Genomic DNA, 11158 nt, shown 5'->3' with positions numbered 1-11158 from the left:
CTTCTATCCACGACCTTGCCCTCCTATTACTTAGCCTACTCCACCCCCATCCCTCCAGTATCTTCCCATTCCCAAAAATCTAAACACCTTTCCATAACCCCCTTTAAACAATTCCCTCACCCTCCCCTCTAAAGATCCCTTTCTTATCTTCCCAATGATATCTCCCTTAGCCTCCCATTCCATTGATCTAAACATCCTTTCTATATCCCCCTTTGACCTATTCCCTCAGCCTCCCCTCTAGAGAACCCTCCCTTGTCTTCTTCCCCTTCTCTATCCCCTTACCATTTTATTTCTTCTAAAGTTGGAAGACATTTATGCTCTTCTAGCTATGTATGTATTGTTCCCTCTTAAACCCATTCCTGATGAAAGTAGATTACCAGAACTACTAGCCCTTCTCCCCCATCTAATTCCTCTGTGTCAGTTCTTCATCTTACACCTAATTTGCATAAAATAATTATTCTTTTTAGCTGTTCCTAAGTAGTTTTACTTTTTAAAGTCATATCATAGTCAGGTCTACCCTAATCTTTCTTTGGTATGTACCTTATGTTTCTCTTGGCTCATGCATGTCAAATCTTCTGTTAAGTTCCATCTTTTTTTTTTTTAACAAAGTCCTGAAAGTCTGACAGTTGATCAAATACCCATTCTTTCCCATTCTGGATTATGCTTAATTTTACTGTATATGATATTTTTGACCAGAACCCCAGTTCTTTTGCTCTTCTATATATAGTGTTCCAAGACCTGCGGTCCTTTAGTATCTCTGCAACTAGGTCTTATATAATTCTAATTGTGGCACCATCATATTTAAATTGATTTTTTCTTGTTGCTTTTAATATTTTATTCTTTGAGTTGAGGGTTTTGTAATTTGGCTGTAATATTCCTATGAGATTTCCTCGGAGGATCTCTTTCAAGTGGTAATTAATGGGTATTTTTCTATTTCTACTTTCCCCCCTTGTTCTAAAGCTTCAGTGCAATTTTCTTTAGTTATTATTTTTTTTTCCTTTTAGTGAGGCAATCAGGTTAAGTGACCTGCCCAGGGTTACACAGCTAATAAGTATCAAGTGTCTGAGGCCAGATTTGAACTTAGGTCCTCCTGATTCTAAGGCTGGAGCTCTATCCACTGCACCACCTTGCTGCCCCTTTCTTTAATTATTTCTTGTATTATTGTATCGAGATTCTTTTTTCATCATTGCTTACAGGTAGTTGATTATTCTTCTTTTCTCTTCTTGATCTGTTATCCAGATAAGTAGTTTTTCTTGTAAGATGTTTCACTTTCTCTTCTATTTTTGAATTCTTTATATTTTTTTTTTTATTTCTTGATCTCTTATAACTTTGCTGGCTTCCCCTTTCCCAATTCTAATTTTCAAGGTGTCATTTTCTTCCTAAACATTCTGAATCTTCTTTTCTAATTGATTGGCTTTCTTTTCATAATCTTCTTGTTTTTCTTGGATTATTTTTTTTTAAGTTTTTCTTCAATTTCTCTCATTTGATTTTTAAAGTCTTTTTAAAGTTCTTCTATCCATTTATTTTTGGGCAGGTAATCATTTGACATTATTCTTTGGGAGTAGAAAAAGATTTCTTTGCCTCAATATCCTCCTCTGAAGATGAATCCCAGTCTTTTTTATTCTCATGATAACTTTCTATGGTTAGATTCTTTCTCTTTTACCTGTACACTTTTTTTTTGTAACAATAGCTTAATTTTTGTGATCACTTACAGTATGTGGGATGGTGCATCTGGCCTCAGAACTTCTTCAATTCTTCCCTCTGACCTTGAGCTCAAATCCAGACCTCCAGCTTTCTGTAAGTGCTCTCAGCCAAGTGTCCCTGCCCTACTGCTTCTGTATTCACCTGGTGGGTGTGTTCTGGTTTCTTCTCACCCTCACCACATCTCTGCAGCACAGCTGAGTCTGGCATTTCTTGTCACATAGATTCCCTAGATTGTCCTCAGCTCTGATGCCCAATTCCTCTCACTGTCCAAGGGGCAAAAGTTTCTGTGACTGGGTATAGGCAGCCTATCAATTTAGCTAAACCCAAGATTTGTTGCTTGTTATTTAAGCAGTCCCTAGCCTGCAGGTGTTCACTCTTCGCTGGACCACACCTGGTCCTGGGATTTTTCCTTCTGATATCCTTGGATTGTCCCAGGAGGACCCTAGTTGTGCCCCTATTCTGATTTATTTTTTACCTTCACTTTGTTTGCCCTGAGGTACTGTTTCATCCCTTTTGTGGGGGAAAATCTTGAGAGCTTGGAACTTTCTGACCTATTCTACCATCTTCCCAGAATCTTCTTTTTGCCATTTCTTTCTTGAGAATTCACTCTTATAGAAGAGTACAAAGTTAAGGTCCTTGTTCTCCAGACCTTTCTTTTATACCTTTCTCCCATTTTATCAGCTAAAGGGGGCACATGAGTGACGTGTCTCTTAGAGTCATGTTGCTCAGGAATTTCCTCTTTCATGAGTAGAAAGCTAGGTCTTTGAGCATAGAGCATATCCCCTTTCTCAGGACAGAAGGCAAGATTCTTCTATATTTATATATCTACTGTCTAGCAGAATGCCTGTCTCATAATAGGCATTTAATAAATGTTCATTGAATTGAATTACATTAATTTTTTTAAAAAATTGGCTATTTGCTATGTTATTTAGCCTAAGTTGTTAACTTTTGTTTTGCTGTTTGGTTGATTTAATATTATTATTATTATTATTATTATTATTATTATTATTATTACATTATTATTAGTTATGGTGATGGTGATCAGGTTTATAGTGTTTTTAAATTTTTAATTTGGTAAAACATAATGCAGCAAATGAAATTGTCTTCTATTATGATTATATATGTTATTTGATAGGTACAAGGACTAATATGAATGATTACATAGGAACAACCATGCCTTCTGTCTGTGTATACTCTTTTCAACTGACCTTATAGTGAGAAAGTTCTTAGGAGTTACAAGTGGCATCTTCCCATGTAGGAATGGAAACAATTTAACCTTATTGAAGTCCTTACTATTTCTCTTTCCTATTTGCCTTTTTGTGCTTCTTTTTTTTTTTAATTTAAATTTTTTTATTTTTTCCATATGCTTTTGAGTTGAAAATTTTTCTCTCTTTTCCTCCCCCCCACCCTCCCCAAGATGGCACACAATCTGATATAGGCTTTACATTTACATACCTATTAAACATATTTTCACATTAGTGAAGTTGTAAGTGAAAATTAAAACCAATATGTGGAACCATTAGAAAGAGGAAACAAAACTCAACAGAAGGTAAAAATAAGTGATAGCAATTCAACTTCCATAGTTCTTTCTTTGAATGTGAACAGCATTATATATCCCGAGACCTCTGGAAATGTCTTAGATCCTCATAATGCTAAGAAAGGTTCAGTTTAACAATCTTAGTCATTGCATAACGTGGCTGTTATTGTGTACAAAGTCCTCTTGGTTCTGCTCACTTCACTCAGCATCAGACCATATAAGTCTTTCCAGGTTTTTCTGAAGTCAGCCTGTTCATCATTTCTTATACCACAATAGTATTCCATTACATTCATATACCACAACTCGCTCAGCCATTCCCCAATTGATGGGCATCCTCTCAATTTCCAATTCTTTGCCACCACAAAAAGAGCTGCTATGTATATTTTTGTACATATGGGTCCTTTTCCCATTTGTTTGATCTCTTTGGATATAGCCCTAGAAGTGCTATTGCTGGATCAAAGGGTATGTACATTTTTGTAGCCCTTTGGGCATAGTTCCAAATTGTTCTCCAAATGGTTGGATCATTTCACAACTCCACCAACAATGTATTAGTGTTCCAATTTTCCCACATCCTCTCCAACATTTATCATTTTCCTGTTTTGTCATGTTGGCCAATCTGGTAGGTGTGATGTGGTACCTCAGAGTTGTTTTGATTTGCATTTCTCTAATCAATAACGATTTAGAGCATTTTTTCATATGATTATAGATGGCTTTAATTTCTTCATCTGAGAACTGCCTGTTCATATCCTTTGACCTTTTATCAATTGGGGAATGGCTTGTGTTCTTATAAATTTGTCTTAATTCTCTATATATTTTAGAAATGAGGCCTTTATCAGAAGACTGGTTGTAAAAATTCTTTCCCAGTTTCTACCTTCCTTCTAATCTTAGTTGCATTGGCTTTGTTTGTGAAAAACTTTTCAATTTAATGTAATCAAAATTATCCATTTTGCTTTTCATAATGTTCTCTATCTCCTGTTTGGTCATGAATTCTTCTGTTCTCCATAGATCTGATAGGTAAACTATTCCTTGTTCTCCCAGTTTACTTATGGTATCAGCCTTTATATCTAAGTCATGAACCCATTTTGACTGTATTTTGGTATATGGTGTGAGATTTGGGTCTATGTCTAGTTTCTTCTATACTCTTTTCCAGTTTTCCCAGCAGTTTTTTTCAAAGAGTGGGTTCTTATCCCAGAAGCTGGGGTCTTTGGTTTATCAAATAATAGATTACTATAGTCATTGACTACTGTGTCTTGCATATTTAACTATTCCACTGATCCACCTCCCTATTTCTTAGCCAGTACCAAGCAGTTTTGATGATTGCTGCTTTATAATACAATTTAAGATCTGGAATTGCTAGGCCACCTTCCCCTGCATTTCTTTTCATTAGTTCCTTTGATATTCTGGACCTTTTGTTTTTCCAAATGAATCTTGTTATTATTTTTTCTAACTCTATAAAATAAATTTTTGGTAGTTTGGCATGGCACTGAATAAGTAAATTAGCTTAGGTAGGATTGTCATTTTTATTATATTAGCTCGGCCTACCATGAGCAACTGATGTTTTTCCAGTTATTTAGATCTGATTTTATTTGTGTGAAAAGTGTTTTGTAATTGTGTTCATAGAGTTCCTGGGTTTGTTTCGAGAGGTAGACTCCTAAATATTGTATAATGTCTACAGGAAGTTTAAATGGGATTTCTCTTTTTTCTCTTGCTGTTGGGCTTTGTTGGTAATATATAGAAATGCTGATGGTTTATGTAGGTTTATTTTATAGCCTGCAACTTTGCTAAAGTTGTTTATTATTTCAGTAGTTTTTTACTTGATTCTCTAGGATTCTCTAAGTATATCATCATGTCATCTGCAAAGAGTGATAGCTTTGTTTCTTCTTTGCCTATTCTAATGCCTTCAATTTCTTTTTCTTCTCTTATTGCTAAAGCTAAGGTTTCCAGTACAATATTGAATAACAGTGGTGATAATGGACATCCTTGTTTCACCCCTGATCTTATTGGAAATGCTTCTAGCCTGTCCCCATTACATATAATGCTTGCTGAAGGTTTTAGATATATGCTCTTTATTATTTTAAGGAAGACTCCATTTATACCTATGCTTTCTAGTGTTTTTAATAGGAATGGGTGTTGTATTTTATCAAAAGCTTTTTCTGCATCTATTGAGATGATCATGTGGTTTCTGTTGGTTTTGTTGTTGATATGCTCAATGATGCTGATAGTTTTCCTAATATTGAACCAACCCTGCATTCCTGGTGTAAATCCTACCTGGTCATAGTGTATTATTCTTGTGATAAGTTGCTGTAATCTACTTGCTAATATTTTGTTTAAATTTTTTGCATCTCTATTCATCAGAGAAATTGGCCTATAATTTTCTTTCTCTATTTTGACTCTTCCTGGTTTAGGTATCAATACCATATTTGTATCATAAAAAGAATTTGGTAAGACTCCTTCACCTGTTTTCCCAAATAGTCTATATAGTATTGGAATTAATTGTTCTTTAAATGTTTGATAGAATTCGCATGTAAATCCATCTGGCCCTGGAGATTTTTTCCTAGGGAGTTCATCAATGTCTTGTTCAATTTCTTTTTCTGAGATGGGGTTATTTAAGTATTTTACTTCCTCTTCGATTAATCTGGGCAATTTATATTTTTGTAAATATGCTTATGCTTCTTTTAAGCCTTGTATTTGAAAGACATTTTTTTCTATGCAGCTCTGGTCTTTTCATCAAGAAGTTTTGAAAGGCCTGTATTTCATTGAATGTCCAGTTTTTCCCCTCAAGGAACATACTCAGTTTTTCTGATTGTAATCCTAATTTTTTTTTTACCCTACAGAATATCATATTTCAAGCCCTCCAATCCCTTAATTTAGAAGCTGTTAAAACTGGTTTTATCCTGACTGTGGCTCCATGATATTTGATTTTATTTTTTCTGGCTGTTTACAATATTTTCTCATTGACTTGGGAGTTCTGGAATTTGGCTATGATATTCCTGAGAGTTTTCATTTTGAGATCGCTTTCAGGAGATGATAAGTGGAGTCTTTCAATTTCTGTTTTTTAAGGTGTTATTTTCCATTTTTGTGACTTTTTTATAAAGCTTTTGACTTTTTTTCATGATTTTCTTGTATCACCCTCATTTATTTTCCCAATTTTTCCTTAACCTATCTTTTTTGATTTTTAAAATCTTCTTTAAGCTCATTAGGAACTTTTTTTGGGACTAAGACCAATTCACAATTTTTTGTTGTTGTTGTTGTTGAAATTTTGGATGTAATGATTTTGACTTTGTTGTCTTTTTCTGAGTTTATGTTTTGATCTTCCCTGTCACCATAGTAACTTTCTATGGTCAGGATCTTTGTTGTTGTTGTTTGCTCATTTTTCCAGTCTATTTCTTGACTTTTAACTTAATATTAAAGTTAACCCTTATTCCAGGGAAGGAGGAGACACTGTTCCAAGCTTTAAGTTTTTTTGTTCGGCTATTTTCAGAGGTAGTTCTAGGGGTAGGTAAGTTTTCAGTTCTTAGATTTAAGGAGAAGTTTGTTTGATATTCTCCCAGCCTGTGTGCTGGTCTATGAGTAACCATAAGCACTCTTCTCTTCCCTGGAACTGTTATCAGGATGCCAGCTTTCTTATAGTCACAAGCTCTGATGTGCTAATATTCATCTTTATTCTGGGTTTGTGACCCAGGTCTGTGTATCAGCAATGTAATAGAGTCCTGTAATCAGTATCAGTGAAGGGACCCCTGTAATCTCCTTCTGACCATCTCTTTGACCCCCTTACTGGCTCTGGACCGAGAGCTCTGCAAACTGCTGCTGTCACAGCTGATTCAATTGCCCCCATGGACTGCTGCTGGTTTTCTGGGTGTGGCCTATACTAGACTGTGCTCCTTTCTCAACCCAGTGAGACAGGACTTTCCTGCCAACCTTCTAAGTTGTATTAGACTTCAAAATTGTTTCATCATGTCCTCTTGTGGATTCTATTACTCAAAGATAGTGTTCCAAAATGTGTTGAGGCTTTATTTAAAGTTATTTGGATGTAAATTTAGGAGAGCTCAGTCAGGTCCCTTGCCTTTTCTCTACTATCTTGTCTCTACCCCCAACCCTCAGGGAGTTTCTAATACCAATGAATTTACAGATCTGATTTTTAAAATGCTGCTTTTGTTGCTGTGTAGCTGTGAATCCTGGAACATAAAGAATTTCCAAATAATCAAAACTGGGGGTAGTTCAAAAGATAATGGAGAAATATATGATGGACTTTTTGGTTATGCCATAGAACCTTCAATATTTGACCTCAAGAAGCAGTGTAGAAGACGTTACCTGAAAATGTCTAATAAGGAAAAAAAATAGAGAGATGACTCAGTAATGTTAACAAAGTGGTTCAGTGAAAAAATCTAAATGGTGATTTCTAGAGGACATTAAAAGACTTAGAGTAAGGCCTGTAGCATTTTTGGTGGATCCCCTATGTAAGATTTATAAAGGATACTGATTAGGAACACAAAGGATAATGAAGTATTGATTAATTTCAATTTATGCAATTGAAAGGAAATCCCACATTAAGTAGATTGTGAATACATTGATATATTGTATATTTATCAGACTTATATAGACTATAAGCTGCTTGAGAGCAGGGAGCTTATTACTGTGTCCAACATGATTTACTGCACACAGAAATTGCTTAATACATATTTGTTGAATAAAATTTCATTCAACAAATAAATCTCTTGAACCAATTGGGCATGGATGCATTGTTGCTTCATATTTGGATAGTTTTCTATGGGAGGGATAGGGATATATAGGACAGACAATCAAAGTCCCAACCTTTACTCCCCATGTGTTTCTGTCACTTCACAATTGTTATAAACTCCCAAATGTCTGCAAACTCTTTTTCTAGTTATGTAAGACTTGTAGTTAAGTATGGATTGTCTTCTCAACAACAATCTGCAACAACTATATAACACTGATTCATTTCTGATGGCTACATTATACTACACCCTTAACTAATTCACCAAGTTCTAGAGTCCAACAACATTCCTTTAACCCTTGCTTACATTCTCATACTCACAAATGTGCACATATAAAGAGTATGAGTCAATAAAGCACCTTCTTCTGACAAAAGAAATAAAATATAAACTTCTATGGATTAGAAGTTATTGATTAAAGACCTATGCTATGCCCAGTATGTATTAGTTACTATGGGGCATATATATATATATGTGTGTGTGTGTGTGTGTGTGTGTGTGTGTGTGTGTGTGTGTGTGTGATATGATTCTTTCATTTCAACTCATGATGTAGTGGATAACTTAAAATTTACATGTTTAAATAATAAAGGACAATGTAAATTAGGGTATGATGAAGTACTGAATTATGTGCTTCCAGCTATAATTACTACAAAGCATAAAATCACAGGAATGGATAAATGTAGATTATAGGCAATTATAGACCAAAGTGGTCACGAAGGGTTCTGTAGATTAAGGGGAACTTGAGCTGGGGCATAGAAAAGACAGAACTTTTCAAAAAAATTTGTTAATATTAGCCTTAAATAACTTAGCTATTACATACATTTACACACATTCTTAAGAAACACAGTACAAATTGCAGCCCAGTGCTACCATCCTACTCTTTCATTGGAGATCTTTTTTTAAAAGCAATCCAAAACTTTATTCCTCATTTCATTCTATTCTGTAGGCTGCTAATGTCACTTTAATCAATATATTTACTTATTCTTAAAAAAAAAACTTGCTATTGCTCTTCTATTTTTTTCTTTTGTTCTTTAAAATACTTCTAAGCGTTTTAAATGGAGATGCATGAGTCATGGTGAGCATGACTCATACCTAATTGACTTTTCCCCTCTAATCACATATTGGGCTTTTCTTTAAAAAAAATCTAAGGATAGATTCTATATTTAGGACTTTGGGGAAAATATGTAACCTTATATTCTGCTGCCTTATTTAGAAGGAAGGAAACTGAAAATTAGGTAAACTTGAATCTGCTTCTCAGCCTTTTATGGAAGGACAGACATGCTAAACTAAGAAATGTCTGGGGCCAGAAGATGCAGGAAAGAAAGATGTAGAAGGAAAGGGAAAAAGCCTCTTTGTAGTGCCCAGTTATTAATGGATATGATTATATGATGCTATTTTAGTTATGCTTTATGTCATGCCCCCAGTATGTTAATGGTCTTTAGTTTTCCCCTCAGAGTTAAAGTTCAGGTTGAGGGTGAACCCTAAAGTTGGAGAAATGGTTGGATTCTTAGTGGTAAAATGAAAGAGAAATCTGATTTCCTTTGGTCCCAGGAGGTATCTATCAATTCAATTCAACCAGTAAGTGGGGAGTTGGAGATGAAAAGAGGAAGAAAATTCTATTAGAGAATAGGTTAGTTTAAGTAAGAAGACAGATAATCAGTCATCAAACATTTCATAAGTATCTGATAAGCACAGAGTATACAAAGAAGGGCAAAAGACAGTCCCTGCTTTCAAGGAGTTCATTGTCTAATGGAGGAGAAAACATGCGAACAACTATGTACAAACAAGCTATATACAGGATAGATGTACAGAGGGAAAACATTAATATTAAAGCAATAGGAAACAGAATGGAAGAATAGAATGGAATCTGGATTTGGAGTCAAAGAACTAAAATTATCTGTATTCTCTTCTTTATTCCAGTGCTTATCCTCTCTCCCTCCATTAATCAAATGTATTTATGCCTGTGTACTGGTGTTGCTCATGTTAGCCTTTTCGTGACCAACCCTAGATCACCACACCAAAGTCTTCTTCCTTTGTATTCTTTAAGGGATTATGACAGTGAAGCGTCCTCTTTAAGCAGACAATTGAGCTAATTAAGCCCCCAGTTTCAAAAGCATTTTTTTTGTAAATAGAATGTATTATTCCTCTTTACTTATGGCCTTTTAGAACTGCAATAGCATTAAAATATGATTTATCAATTACCTGTGAGTTAACTAACATTTTCCTTTATTATTCACAGGGCACAATCCCAACTTGACTTCTTGCTTGTAACTACTGTGCTTGTAGACCTTCTTCCTAATCACCTCCCTACCCCCAACAATTGTTGTTTACCCTAAAATATAAATGTTTTTAACATTATCATGCATCTGTGCAAAACCTAATGAACCAGTTAGATGTACTGCATAATAAATTAGTCTATGGATTCCAAAAGCAAAAAAAAAAAGTGGTTTAGCAGTTATCTACCATTTTGGATTATCCACACCATTGATCTTTTCCATTACTTGGGAGAAGATAAAGTTGAACCTGACTTTCGCTTCTCAGAAGAATATTACAGAAAAAAAATCCACCTTTCTTTGCCCTTGAGGAAACTGATGTAGAGAGTCTATTCAAACTCATACAGCTTGCTAGTGTTATGGTCCAGATTTGAATAGAAATCTCCCAATTTTTTTTTTTCAGATAAAAATACTAAAGAAATTATTTTGGTCCGAACAGATATATTACCAACCATTAGAGAACATGGTTAATGTCTCCCTGATCTTTAAGATAACATCTGATACTGCTCCTCTGGGCCCCCACTCCCTTTTAATTGAAAATGCCCCTTTATGCCCTTGAATTATGACCTGAAAGTTGGTATAGATGATGGAGTTGCCAAATGGAGTCTGGTCCTGTGTCTAGTACTAGCACAGGGGTCCGTTGTAGTCTCTTTCTGACCAGTTTTCAGGTTCTCTTGCTGTCTCTGGCTTGAGACCTCCTGAAGCTGCTACTGCTTCTGTAACCACCTACTGGTAATAGTTCCACCACTGGTGTTTCATCCACATAAGCTCTGGGTAGAGTCTCTACCCCACCTCACCTCCCATCCTCCCCTCACCTCCGTCACAGATCTCTCCAACTTCCTAAGTTGTCTTAGGCTGGAAAAATGTCTCACTCTGACTTTTTATTTACTCTGCTACTTGAGAACTTGATA

This window comes from Phascolarctos cinereus, unplaced genomic scaffold, assembly GCF_003287225.1.
Source record: "Phascolarctos cinereus isolate Bilbo 61053 unplaced genomic scaffold, phaCin_HiC Scaffold_4;HRSCAF=312, whole genome shotgun sequence".
NCBI lineage: Eukaryota > Metazoa > Chordata > Mammalia > Diprotodontia > Phascolarctidae > Phascolarctos > Phascolarctos cinereus.
This window is presented reverse-complemented; position numbering follows the sequence as displayed.